General features: G+C 29.0%; 1 protein-coding gene across 2 annotated transcripts in view; it reads left to right on the forward strand.

Moving 5' to 3' along the window:
• Window positions 1–2,096: 2,096 nt before the first annotated feature.
• LOC107447802 (sialin-like) overlaps window positions 2,097–14,912 on the forward strand; it is a 97,087-nt gene continuing 84,271 nt past the window's right edge. The window contains exon 1 of one of the 2 annotated variants that reach the window (XM_071186307.1): window positions 2,097–2,199. The gene's annotated coding sequence lies outside the window, so the exon portion shown is untranslated. Of the gene's footprint in view, window positions 2,206–14,912 lie in introns of both variants that reach the window. The other variant, XM_071186306.1, reaches the window with a different exon arrangement.

Below are 14,912 nucleotides of genomic sequence, written 5' to 3' on the forward strand. Positions count from 1 at the left end.
AAAAGCTGTTAATAAAAATTTGAAGCCAATAAATATGATTATCCTTAAGGGAGAAACCGAAATGTTTCATTGGTTTAACACTATGATGTTTGCATTTTATTCTAACATTACAATATCGGCAGTCCTGTTGTGTTAATATAGCATTTTGAATATTTATCTTCAAACGAGGATATTGTTTGGTAAAATTTTATGTTGGAATCTTTCAAAAATTAAGATTTTTTTTCCCTATTGGCATGCCTTTCCAAAGCGATTGTCTATTTAATTAATCAGAGCTTTAAATGAAATTGAAAAAATCATAAGAAAAGTAAAAAATTCGATTCAATTTTCAAGCAACTTTTATAATAGCTTTGTGGCGTGTAAATATCTTATTATTTGCGAATTTTTTTATAGAGCCAGAATAAGATGAACGATCTCAGAGTCTATCAAAGTATTTTACAACGGGCAGAAAATGCTGAAAATTAAGATTATGATTCTAATACAATAACTAAAAATAACTAAAACTTGCTAATTGATTTTAATTAGTTGAATGTTTTTAAAAACTAGGAGTCCCCTGCTCGCTAAACCTTTAATTGCTTCTCAGTAATCATTCCCTCCCCTTAAACGGCAATTTTTTTTATAAAAAATATTTTGCTTTTAAAATATACAATTATTGTAGTTTATGTAAGAGCATTTTGTTAACATGTCAAATTATAAAGAAAAGGACGATTACCTGGATTTAAATGATAAGTATGTGAACTTAGAAAAAATAAGTTTTACTTAAAGAATATAGACTCACTTATAAGAAATTATTATGTGATTATTATTACGCAATTAGATATTTACTATTACGTACGCTTATATTACGTACGATCATTATTATTGTTACGTGACTTAATAATACGAAATAAATGAGAAGTACTTGTACTCGTTGAAGGACTTTCAACAATTTAAATAGTGAACTGCTTTTATCGTTCTTCATTAATTTTTTTAATATATTTTTTTTATTACTTTAATGTTAAAAATGCATTTTAATGTTAAGATTTATATCTGGTAGTACGTAATCTCTAATCTCTCTTTTCTCTTTTCCTACTTCGATTCTACTCAAGCGCGAGCATATAAATATAGAAATAACGACTCATCAGGGAAAAATAAATATTCTTCAACTATATGGATAAATAGTTAATATTTAGAGCTGAAAAAAAATCGGGAAAAGCACTTAAATTTATTTCTAACAAATTTAAGTTTTGAAAAAAAATAATTATTATTTTTTCTCCTGAAAAATATGGCCTTTTCAGCATACAAAGGTTTAATCCTGAAATTGCATTTCTGTTGCCTGGAGAGTGACCCGTACGGATTTTTTTTTCACTTCAAGTTTAATAGTTATTGATTCTCGAACTAATAACTAATTATAAATTATTTTTATTTCATTGTAATCCATTTACATTTTTTTACATGTTTGTGTAATTTCCAGTTTATAAGTTCTATAATTTCTACGCAGCAAAGCAAAATGTATAGGAACACCTAAAACAGTGTTGACGACCCTTAAAATTTTTCAATATAGACTGAAGACACACTATCTCCCTTATGAGATTATTTCTTCTAAGCCTCATATTAATGTAATTGTTAGACTAATTAAAAATTGAATTTTCTGCTGTTATTTAAAGCTCGGGTTAAATAATATGTTAATGCATTAAAACAAAAATTATACTTTTAGTTAGTTGCGTCCTTAGCCGCTGTTGATTACAAGCGTAACTCATCAAATTTTGGAAACTTTAGGAGATTGAAATTTTGAAAATGAGTGTTCAAAACCAATTAAGAAAAATAAGAAAATTATTTCACCTTGCCATAGAAACCTTGGCGACAATTTCCGCAATCAACTTCTTCTCACGTTTTATATGATGTACGCGATGCAGTTTCTCTCCAGGTGGAATAGAACGTGATGCCGTAGCTTAATTCCCACCAAATCAGTGAACAACAAGGGGAGTCCCCAGTGTCTCTTTTGATTGCGGAAATTATGATCAGATTAAGGTCTTTAAGCATAGGGTGAATTACGAGACAAAATGTCCAATTTGTTAGAAGAAAGGGTAAAAAAGCAAAAAGCTTTATAGTAGCCACCATTTCTGATTGGGTCGTGGTATGGTTTAGATCTTGGCTGAAGTGTCTCTATTTCATCTTGGCAAGCTGTCTTTTTGACATCATTACTGCGTTCTGGAATGTCTGGTATAGGTATTTTATTTGTCAGGTTCTCATTTCATCAAGGACGTGTAGGTTAAATTCTTAAAACTGTGGAATATATATATATAATGTATGTNTTTTATATATATATATCAGGAAAAAGTAATTTCAAGGCTATATGTCTCTCTGCTTGGGTACGTGAAAAAAATTGTCATTTTTTAATAATAAAAAATTAAAGATTTAAATAAAAATAACTAGAAGGTTTCGACGTATTGCGTAAAATGCCTGTACAATATTTCATATTACATTAAAAAGAATTTATTTTACATATTCAACTTCGAACGACATTAGGTTTGAGGATAATTTATTATCTAATTTTTGACTCCATACGCCATGTTATCCTATTTCGAGTCAATTATAGGAACACACTGGTTAACTTACGTGCTTGAATGCCCAGCTTAGATCAGAAAGATACTTTATTTTCAGTGATAATAAATATTGCGCGGTATTGTAGGATTAATTGGATTATGAAAAAATCATTAAAAAAGAGGTTTTCTGAATGTTATTTATGATACAATCGTATTTTAAACTTTATCTTGTTTATCTCCTTCACTTAAATTAAAGAGCTTAGAGAAGAAAATTTTTTTTAAAGACATGAAAAAAATAATCCTAGTTTTAGAACATGCTATTGATTGTGCAGAATATCAATCCATTCTAAGTAGTAAACTAAGATGGATATCTGTTATTATTGTTATGCAAAGAAAGGAAAATTAGTTGAACACCTTTAACAGAAATTAACCCATGAATTTCACAAATTGCTAGTGTTGTGTCTTGACTAAAAACAGTATTTTTAAATACAAAAGTAGAATGATGATAAATCTTTTTCAGAAAAATAAGAAAATAATTAATATTTTCTTAAAGAAAAATAGCTAAATATCAAAAATGCTATTGTATATTGAAAGTTTATTACTTAATCTCCTTATCGCGTATAAGACCAGAAAATAAGGAAAAATATTAGCTAACAACATACAGGTTTATAACTTCTGCATTTCACGCTTGGGCATCAGTTAAACATTAAAGTGACCAAAAATTTCCACACAATCACCCTACAACCCCAGAAAAGTCTATTATTTGCTCCGGAAACACCACAAACACTCCAAAACCTCAAACAGAAAGAATGGAAAATACCTTAGAGTAGGAATAGGGGGAGAGAGCGCAAGCCCATTCAACTGCCACTTGCAAAGCCGCTCCNAAGGAAAATACCCAAGATCTATCCCCTACCTTTACAAAATCTCACAATTTTCCACGAACTCAAATTTAATCTCTAATCCCCGTGTTCCATTATCCCTCAAGATGCATTTGAACAAAGAATTGTAATTTCCTCTCGAGTGGTTGCCCAAGTCTGTTTGGCCCAATTTATTGGCGACAAAAAGGATCCGTATCAAGCTTCTCAAATTCTAAGAGATGGCCCATCACGCTCCATATGACAGACACCGTGAGATAAATATGCCGACTTTAAATCGGGTTATTGTATACAAGATCTCTTTCTTAACTCAAGAATGAGTTTTTACCCTGGCGGTGTCTTGGCCATTGCCTGAAATCGTTACCTTTAAGTAAAGGGATTAAATGTTCTTTTTTATTCCTTATCCCCAATATTTTCACGCATCGCTGGAGACGTGACATTTCTAAAAATTGCATCAATGTATATATATATATATANGGCTTCTTTCTGACTTTAGAAACTTACAATACAACCAACATTTATAAAAGGAAAAAAAAGTTTTATGAAAAATGCTTTCAAAAATAGAGGAAATAGTTTCATAGATAGATAATTTTGAAAATATTAAATATATTTATATAAATAAATATATATATAATTTCAAATTTGAAATCGCACCCTTTAGGAAAATTTGTCATGGGTTCGAAATAAGAAAAAATGTCATAGGATACATTATTGGAGTTTTGCCAATAGTAAAGTTTTACCGTGATTTTTTGCCGTAAACGTAAGGTAAAATTTTCATCTCATGCGTACGCATTCATTCATACGTATGGTAAATTTTTGTTTTGCGCATATGGCAAAAGTGCTTGGTAAAATTTTATCATAGGTAGGACCACATAGGGATATTTTGTAGTATTTTTTATATAGTAAATTTTTGCCGTAAAACTATGGTATGCTGTAGAAAATGATGACATTTTTCCATAGGCTATGGAGACATTTCTCCTCAGCCTTACGGTATTTCATGACTCAACTGTACATAGGCAAATGTATACATAGACAATAACAAGTTTCATTGAATTATCGTGAACTTTTGGAGTCTTTTCATAAGAATTATTATAAAAAGATAAATTAAAATGAGATATTAAGTATTTAAACATATGAAAAAAGACAATAATTTTGTAAGAAAGTGAAAGATTGTTATTGGGCAATACTTGGATAATTTTAGTCCTTATGACAAAAATTAAAGAAAAAAAAATTAAGGCAATGCGAGCAATTAAAAAAAAGAAATTAGAATGAATTTAGATTTACTGGTTATCTACTGCTCAATAATGCCATATCAATCGCAATATCAAAGATTAAACACAATATCAAAGAAGGGCACTAATTATTAGTGCTATTCGCACTAATATAGCCACGAGAGCTAATTTAATTGCAAATATTTCTAAAACCATTTCAGTCCGAAACTAAGTTGTTAATAATATCGTCTGACTATAAGTTCAAAAATCCTGAAACAACATAGTCGAAACTAGCAAGATATTGATTAATTCCAAGAATATCGATATAGTCAGAAATTCGAAGAAAAAAAAATACATGAGTCTGAAAACTGTAAAAAAATGCTGTCTTTTTGGCCGGTAGAAATCGGTGCCACGCTTACTTTGTTGTCGACTTGATTGCAGTTGAAATTTTAAATGCCGTTTTTTCATGTAAATAATCGAAAATAGTTTTAAGTAACTCGAAATCTCTTTAAGGTCGGCGAACTTACAGAAATAATTAAAAATAAAAAATAATATTATAATAAGAAAGTTCATTGTTTTGAATGGATTGGTTTATTCTACGCAGAATTGAGTTGGATTGTTGGAGCTAGAGTAAAACACACTCTTCCGCGATCATATCCTCTCTCCCGTATGAATGACGCATGCGTATGGTATGTTTCCATTGTCTTGGTACTTCTTTTTAATCCTACCATTACAGCCGTGGTGGCTCAGAGGATTCCGATGTGGTGAACCGGGTTAGAATCTCAGCGATGGCTGGTCGATAAGAATTCCGCCCCCGGCTTACAGCGACCACATTGCTGATGTAAAATATCCTCAGTGGTAGACAGATCATGGGTTAGACTCCCCTTTCCGTCAGGCTAACCGTGGGAGGGTTTTCTTAGTTTTCTTCTAAATGTAAAGCAAATGCAGGTTAGTACCATCAAAAAGTCCTTTACTAAGGTAAATTTCCTCGATTACTTGATCCAGGAGTTCCCTTGTCTTCTGGATTGAGTTCAAAATCACAAGGTTACGGAGTTGAACATTAGTAGTCGCAAACCCAAAATTGGATCGGCTGTTCATGGGCTGTAATAAACTTAAACTGTATGAAACATCTGGGCACCTGAGGCTACTTGCGGCCCTTTTTCCATTCATCTTTAACTTGATCTTTGTGGTGCTTCTATTAAGTAGTGGAATGCAAATGAAGTAAAGGAGTATTCAGGACGTTAATAAAATATAAAATCCTACCTTTAGATCATGGTGTCCAGCCATATTTCTATGGATAGTTGAACCCCTACAGCCAAAGCTAAGTGCAGATGGCGCTAGGGATTAAAATTCGTCGTAGGACTTTCGGGTACTACCTCCGATTTCTTTTTACGCCTGAGCTTAGAAAAGCGTCCCGCTCAATGTTACTATATTTGTAGTGTTCATAACTTAGCCTTCCTTTAACTTTCAACGAAACAAATAAGAAAGGAATTCGGAAGAAGTCGCAAGCATGCTACCCAAATAATAACTACCGGTGACATTGTACACAATTATAACCAAATAAGGGATAACACTCAAAACTTGGCAAATATTACACTTTATTTATGTTGTGATAATAATTTTCGGTAATTTTTTTTGGCTCGTGACTTATTAGCATTTATAAATTGCAGAAAACTCTTATGAATGGTAAAATTTTCCGTGAATTTGTTAAAAAAATCACAATCATAAAACTTCCAAGAATATTAAGCCTGTTCACACTTCGCCTCGTAAGTAAAACATACTCCGAGAAATACACCGGAAGTTAATTAATTTCTTCCGGTTTAAGGAAGTTTGTTATTCTTTACATTCAGTCAACCATCCATAGTTACAACAGGATTATGGTGTCTTTCCATATAAATGAATGTCTGTGTGTGACTCCATCAGACCGTAAGCTATGAAATTTGACATACAGATAGTTTAAAGCACGAGAAAGCTCACTGCCGACATTAGAACAAAAGTAGCAGAATGAATCGAACAGAATGAGCGAAAAACGAAATGGAACATTTTGATTGGTTAAGCATTAGCCATTGTTCTAGATTTACCTATAGACAATTCAATATTTCTCATATTTTAAGCATACCATTTAAGATACTTGTTAGCCTATAGCTCTATTTAATATTAACGTCAACAATATTAATGCCGTAGTATTCGTGGTCTACTTCACCAAATTAATTTTCCTAAAGTTATTTGATACTATTTTGTTTATAGTAATTCTTTTGAAATGTGTTTTTTTTTTTACAAAAGTAAATAATTTAAAATCAATGATAATTGAAAGAAAAAAATAATTAGTTGTGCATTGAAAGGCAAAATTAATAAAAAAATAATTCACTTAGGAGAAACGTAAAAAATCCCCACGTTGTTATTAACGCCAATGAATCTTAATTAATTTCGGTAATTTATGCATATTGAAATAGAAGTAATAAAGCTATGCACTAAAATTCGAAATTAATAAAGTAAAGGTACTTATTCGTTTGGTGGAACCGTAAAAAATTGCTAAACTATTATTGATGACAATAATGCTTAACTAATGTCGATTAAATGTATTTTTTTATTATCATCGTTGAACAGCAGCCCAATTTTGGGCTTACTACTACTAATGATCTACTCTTTAGCGTTGTAATTTTGAACCCAATCCAGAAGATAACTTCTGGATCAGGTGTTGGAAGAAATTTTGCCTTCGTAGAGGACTTAGGTAATGCTTATTGAATGAAATAAACAGATAACCTGTGTACTAAAAAGCAAAGTTAATGGAGAAAAGATACTTATTTACTTAGATATTATTATTATTATTCGCCATATTACTATTGATACCAATGCTTAATTAATATTGGTGTTATGCATTAATTTAAATTAATTATGCAAAAAACAAAGTTAATGGAGAAAAGGTGAATGGGAAATTTCTTTTGGGGGAACCGTTGAATATTGCCATACGCAGGGGACGCTTAATGAATTTTGGTATTATATACTGATAATTAGCGCAGTTTTATTAATAACTCTACATTAGGTTTTCCGAAATTTTAGAAAATAATTTTTTCCAGTGGTAGCTGAGATAGTGTTTTAATACTTTAAAGAAGTGGAGTTAAAAGAACGTTTTTATCCCTTTACGTATAAATATTTTAAACTGTAGATTAAAAGTCAGATAGAGAAATGGTCATACTTCAAAGTCCTTATCAAGGTCTTATAAAATTATATTTGTTTTTAAAATTTCGACGTTAGTTTGTTACCACTAATCACTTTCACGCAATATTCAATTGTTAAAGGGTGATACTATAAGTACCAAATATACTAATATAGGTGTAAAGTATTAGGTGATTATTAAAACTGAACCAATAATAAGCAGATTTAATACCAATACTGTGGAAATAAATCTTTACGGCCACTCGAAAAGGAAATGTAACAAAAAAAATTAGTTGAAAGTGGTAAATTTTGACTATCGACAGTGGACTGCGAGCTTAAGCATACTGCCAAGTGATGCTAATTACAGTTTCCGATGGGATGAACTACAGAAAACGAGTTTTACTGATTTTACTGGAAAGCTATAACGCTACACTTAAGAATAAATGCAATATTTTTTTAATGATTTAAACTTTATTAAACGAATAATTTAGTGTAAGGACCGGATGAGGTGTAACAGTTTCAGAGAGGCTATAATCAGAATACGAAAAAAAGTAGTATATTATTACCAATTTATTAGAATCTGAGGTTAACATTTCTATGCCTTACTGCCTAATTTGAAAATAAAAATAAGCAGCCATACTAAAAACTAAAGTGGATTAGTCGTGTTAAGATTAAAGTAACAGCAGAAAAATTACATCAAATATACCCATATTGATACAACCACTTTATTTTCTTTGATTTATTGATTTCCCCAAAACTTTCACTAGCTTGGTTCTTTCAGTAAGCTTTTCAACTGTTCAGTTTTGAGCATGATTTTGTAATGTTGCTCAGTACTTTCACCTTACTTCACTCAGTGTGGGGTATTCAGCCTTATGAATTTCCATATTAGCCACAAGTTATCATAAGTGAATTTTTCAGCTATCACAATTAATATCATGAGTATCATATTTAAGTTGCCATAAGTTAGCATTTTTTTAACTATAGGCTGGAGTTTTTCATAAGGGGCAATATCAACAAAAATATCTGAAAGCTCTTTTCAAACTTAAAATCACATTATATAAACTGAAACATTTGAAGTCTATTTCAAAAAGACATTGGCAGACTAGGGTTTTTAGTCAGGGTGAATTCGGGTTTACCAGGTAAGTTTTAAGCATAATGTAATTTCTTAGCTTCGTACTTACACGATGATCTTTTTTTTATTTAATTTTAATTCTTCTGTTTGATTTTATATTAGTTATAGGATGTCTTTAGTACTATAAATACAGTAAAAATCTTTAATTGATTTTGGAAGCTACAGACAAATCACTATAAAAAGGAGTTGTTTATTATCAATTCTTTTGCAACCATTGATATGCAAACCAACATTTTCAGCAAGATTGATAACAAATAATTAATTTTTTTAACAGTTAAATAATCCTTTCTGACAACAACAGAAAGCTTTAAATTCCTCGTTTCATTAAAAAGGCTCAGTTAAAATTAGAATTGTGATTGTTTGATTAATGATCTACCTTTGAAAAAATCTTGACAGATCAAATATATTTGTGGGCCGATCTGAAACTTTTTCAAATATTTTACTCTCTACATCATTGCGCAAACTTTCTGATGAGGTGTGGTTCTACAAGCGACACACCTGAAACAAAAAACAAAACAATAAAAATGTTAAAAAAATATGAAACATATTCTAGCGGGGGGCTGGAAAACTTCTAATCAAACCACCTTCAGTTCAATCCACCAACAGTATCCTTCTGATGGGGAAATGGTGGGCAATTATTTTAAAGACAGCTTTGTTTGCATTGCTGTGCAAACTTCTTTGGCTTGTATCAACAACTGAGGAAAATCAGATTTCTTTTTGCTTTGAAAAAGAGATGGTATGGAGGTAGAAATGTTTCATTGAAAGTACATATTGAATATATTTTTGTCAAAAAAAAAGGTTCTCTAAACAATAAATGAGAATCAGTAAAAGTGACAGAAGTGTGTGAGAGGCATCTTGGGCAGAAAATTCCAACATTCTCTGTTATCTTCTTAGTTATTAACCTTTTAATCTTCTTTCCCAGATAGCTCTGAGCTTAAAATTTAAAGGATATTAAATAAAGCTGAACCAACATCGAACTTCAAGATGTAAGCAACAACTTACCGTTCTAAATTACGATTATGAAGTAATTCTAAAGATCCTGAAGGAAACGCACGAAAAATTTTAATTCTTGTTTAAGAAAATATTGATTTTTTAAAAAAAAGTTTTAAGCGTTTTGTGTCAGAAATATAATTACATACTTAAAGTTTAAGTAAAGCTATTGCATAATTTTGATGAAAACTTTTAAATCTATATAATTTTATTTCATGAAATTTAGTTAATCAAATTAATTTCTATTTGAATCACAACATTTTCACGAACGAGAAATAAGTTTAATTTTCTCGTAAAATATTACGATTGTAACATAATTACTCTGCTAAACATGGCCTGTAGGAAGCATAAAGAAAACTCCTTCTTTTGATTTTTCAAAGATAGTTTTTCTTTATGTCAAAAGTATTTAGTATTGGAAAAATATTGCATCAATTTGATTAAAACTTCTTAAAGTACACAATTGTATTAAAAAGAAATTTAGTCTATTAAATTAATTTCTATTTGATTCGAGATACTGCTACGATTGAAAAATAAGTTTAATTTTTCTCATAAAATTAAAAAGAAGGTTTAGAAGAGGAGTTTTTTCAAAAGCTAAGTTTTAAAACCAGACTAAAACTTTGCCACGTTCTTAATTTATTTTTTGGAGCTCTGAAAAATATTTTAATAAAACAAATGAAAAAAAAAATCAGTCTGTGAATTGAAGTTATATTTGCCTCTTCTATTGTTTGGTTTAAGAAATAATCAGGGTGTCAATCCTCTAATTTTCAGAAAGTTGTTCCAGTTCACAGTAAGCCTTTTGATTCACTAAAAATTTCTATTTAAAATTTTTTTTTCCTTTTTAAAAATCCTAAAAAATAGTTAATCTTGAAAAAGTGATATTCTATTGAAGAAATGTCTGATAAGCATTCCAGATTAAACGAAGTTTCATGACTAAAAGAGGATCACTGAAAAATATTTTTCAATTTTTCTCCTTCTTCTTTAATCAGTCAAATATTTTTGGTTCCATTTACTGTAACAACACAAATTTTCTCAACTAACAAAACAAACAAAATAAATAAATAAATAAAAGTAAAAACAAGTATTTTTTCCATACTTACAGATTGTTTAAAGCTAGTTAATTATTTAAAAAAAAATTTATCGTTTTTGTATATCATAGCCACCGAGAGTCAAGGCTTATCAGTAGATTTGTGACGTCATCCTCTGAAGTGTTAGCGAAGCATAAGATAACGTGGTATTTGGATTTGTATTAAGAGAAAGCTATAATAAATAATTAAGTTCAAACTTTTGAACGACGTAATATATTTTTGCTTTAGCTAATTTAATAGCACTTAATTTTTTTTAAGTGGGGAATTTTTAGCTTTTAAGTTATTCGTAACTCTATAAAATGAACATGTTGGACTGCTTGATGCTTTTCAATAGAAATGAAGAAATGAAATTTAATAATAAATTTTTTACTTTTAATTTTTAAATCTTGATTCAACATAACTATTCTTAATATCAAAAGAATAAACCGTATTTAAGTGTATGATTTATTATTTTCTAATATATAATTAAATATTATATTTAATCATATATTTGAAAATAAGAAATGATACATAAGGAAACGGATGCGAGACAAATAAAAATATGTTATATCATGGCAGAAAAGAGACAAATGAAGAAATAATAGTTTTTTTGGCGCATTCATAAAATTTTTATTTTAAAATACGTTCTAAAGAATTCTTTCAGAATCTTATGATATACATTCAAACTCCAAGTGGAAATAATATAAAAATAAATACTGCAATTATTTACAAGTAAATGACGCATATAATATTCAAATAGTACAAAATAATTTTGCTAAGTAATAATTATATAGCAATAATTAAAAAATAACAATAATTAGGAAATTATAAGTAATTTAGCAAAGTATTTCCATCATTAAGATTGTAAAGCTTTAAAATAGTATTTATTATTTTGAAAAATAAATATATATTTATTTACTATAAAAAAGTAAAGTATTTTCAAATCTTAAGTTTTTCTAACATATAATAAATTTATTGATGACAATCTTTCTTATAAGATTTGTTAAAAAAATATCCCAAAATAGAGATTCTTCTGGAAAATTATTAGTACAATATTCTGAGCAGAAATTGCTCTGTAATTAAAAAAATTTATTCACTGAAAAAAGTAAGAAAATATTGAATATTATTTATGAACTGCATTTGAAATTGTCTACAAGTTTCTGTTAAATCGTAATTTTTAAAAGAAAATTAGGAAAATATGAAAGCAGTTATTAAAATCATTTTTCCTGTCACTCAATAAGATACATCTCATTAACTAATATATTTTATATAAGATACATTTCAATCAATATTCTCATGAATATGCAATGCTTATTTATCTATTAGAACAATTTCTACGGTTATGCGCAAAACCGATATATATATATAATCANTATATATATATATATCGAATGCACGCATGCAACATGCTTTAAGAAGTTTAATAATTTTTGAAACGCTTATAAAACGCACTATTTTATAAAGTAGATTAGGCTGATTCTAAAAAAAATTATTACTTTAACAAAACTCGGATTTAAATAACATGCAAACACCAAAAAAGCATGCACGTGAAAAAATCCTCGTTTTTGCTTTAAAAATTACTACCTTTTTGTTAAAAAATGCACATCGATTTATAAAAATTGTAGCCAGAAAGATAAATATTTTTCAGGGTGTTATTTGAAAATTTTATTCAAGCAGTAAATTATTTTTCAACACTTTTGACAATCTTTGGTTAATGTGACGCATTAAAATTAAATTACAATATTTAATAACGAATTATAAAATACTAAAAAAAATTATTTAAGGTATCAGCATAAGATAAGACGAAAACAATTCATCTGTATTCGAAAGATTCATGCCATATGATGCATGAACAGCAATTTCATTAATATTCATTTAAATAGTTACATAAAAAAATTAAAATGGGTAACAATGAATTGAATTTCTTTTTTATTAATATGATTTAATGTATCGGAGTTTTTTTGCTTTCAAGTATGAATATTTACGAAATTTTACTCATATGATCGTAAGCTATCTTTAAGAAAAAATAAGCTTTAAATGCCACTCAACATTGTTACTAATTTTTCCTTCTTTTAAAAGTATAACTAAAGCTGTTTTGCTAGTTTTTTTTAAATAATAAAAATTTTAACTCTTTAATGACATCTGATATTTGTTTATATATGCATTTAAACACGACAAATGATGTTTAAATTTGTCTTATTTAACGTCTAAGAGTTTTGTATAAGTACGAATGTTTTGCTAGTTTCATATTCTAATGTTCGCTAACAATAAACAATGCTTAAAGCAATGTAATTCTTAGACACAACTTATTTCATTATTTAATTAAAAAGCTTATTATTAAGTCTGAAAAAACGAATATTAAAACATGAAAGATAAATTACACTTACTCGACTATTAACGGTTATTTGATAACTGTCTCGCCTGATGGAATTCATCCATTTTTTTTTTAATTTCCTCTCTTTTCGAAACCTAAATACTGATACTTCAGGCCCATTATTGCAGTTCCCTTTACATCTTGGAACTACACACGAATATGGCATTGTTAAAAGCTGTAAAATAATGCAACATATATTCTTTTGAAATTGTGTAAAAAGACACATCCGACGGACAAACGAGACTGCTATTCAATGAGGGACAAATATTTGAAATATGGCGGCTAATCGTATATCACCACAGTATGTCACAAAATACTCGTCACAAAAAGGCGACAAAATACTTTTCCTTCTTCAGCATTTATATTCATATTGAAATCACCGTCAAGCCAGTAATTATAAGTTAATAATAGAAGGAATATAAAAATACTTTAAATTATTATTATGAAAATACATTAAAATTCCTGCTAGTGAAAATAAAAAGAAAAACGGCACGATCTCTATAGCAACGCATGCAATGAAGACGCATGCACACTGTTTAGTATGAACACAGTTGAAAAGTGTGATGATGTTTAAAAAAAGTTGCGCACACCATCAAAACCCAAAACAAGACCCATTTTCCCAATGAAAGACAATTATGTAATAGTTTTTTATATTCTAATACATTACTTTAGATCGCGATTCATGGTATAGTTTTTTAAATTCTTCCCATTACAAATTTTTTTAATACATATATTCTTTGCAAACTTCCATTTTTCAGAAACTTGAATTAATTCTACCATCAAAATTTATCAAATTCGAAAAACAACTCAAAAGAACATATATTTATTCGATTTATTAAAAATACGAAGTGAAGTGAAAAACAAATTATACACAAAAGCAAACAAAATAAGAATTACACAACAGTTGCTGCACCGTAATTCATTCCTTACGCCGAATCCATAATTCATATTTTGAAAGACGCACAAAAGAATTCGAATGACACAGACAAGAGATCTTATAAAGATTTAGCTGATTCTACTTGGTTGGTATCCCCGATAAAATATTCCAAAATAAACATAAATTAACTTTCAGAAAGCATGTATAGATTTTTTTCCATTTTTTAAATTTCTTTTGTTATTTTAATGTTTCTTGGCTTCTTTTTTTATTATTATTATTTCAAAAAAAGAAAAGTTTCATAGCATCCTAAACAACCAACGGCGGGGGTGAAGTTTGGTGGCTTTTGCGTTTTCTTCTTAGACGCCAAGAGGTCAAGTTCATTTCACAGCGGGAGAGGCATTTTTTTGCCGAAACTGCAGATATTTTTTCCTGTTGGAAAATTTTAGTCTGATCACCTTCTTATGTTAAGCGTCTAATGACAACGACAGGAAAGATTTCATGAAATCCATGTGCCTTGTTTTGACCTTGATTGAAATTCCAGGTCTTTCTTTTTGAACAAAAATGTGATGGGAGGTATTTACGGAATATTAAAAGGGTATTACAACCTAAAAAAATGAAGAAAATAAAAAATTGTGGTTCATAACTAATGTATCACAAACTAAAGCTACATAATATTTTTCATTTATTTAAAAACCGATTTATTGAGTTTCT

This window comes from Parasteatoda tepidariorum, chromosome 10 (assembly GCF_043381705.1).
Source record: "Parasteatoda tepidariorum isolate YZ-2023 chromosome 10, CAS_Ptep_4.0, whole genome shotgun sequence".
Classification (NCBI taxonomy): domain Eukaryota; kingdom Metazoa; phylum Arthropoda; class Arachnida; order Araneae; family Theridiidae; genus Parasteatoda; species Parasteatoda tepidariorum.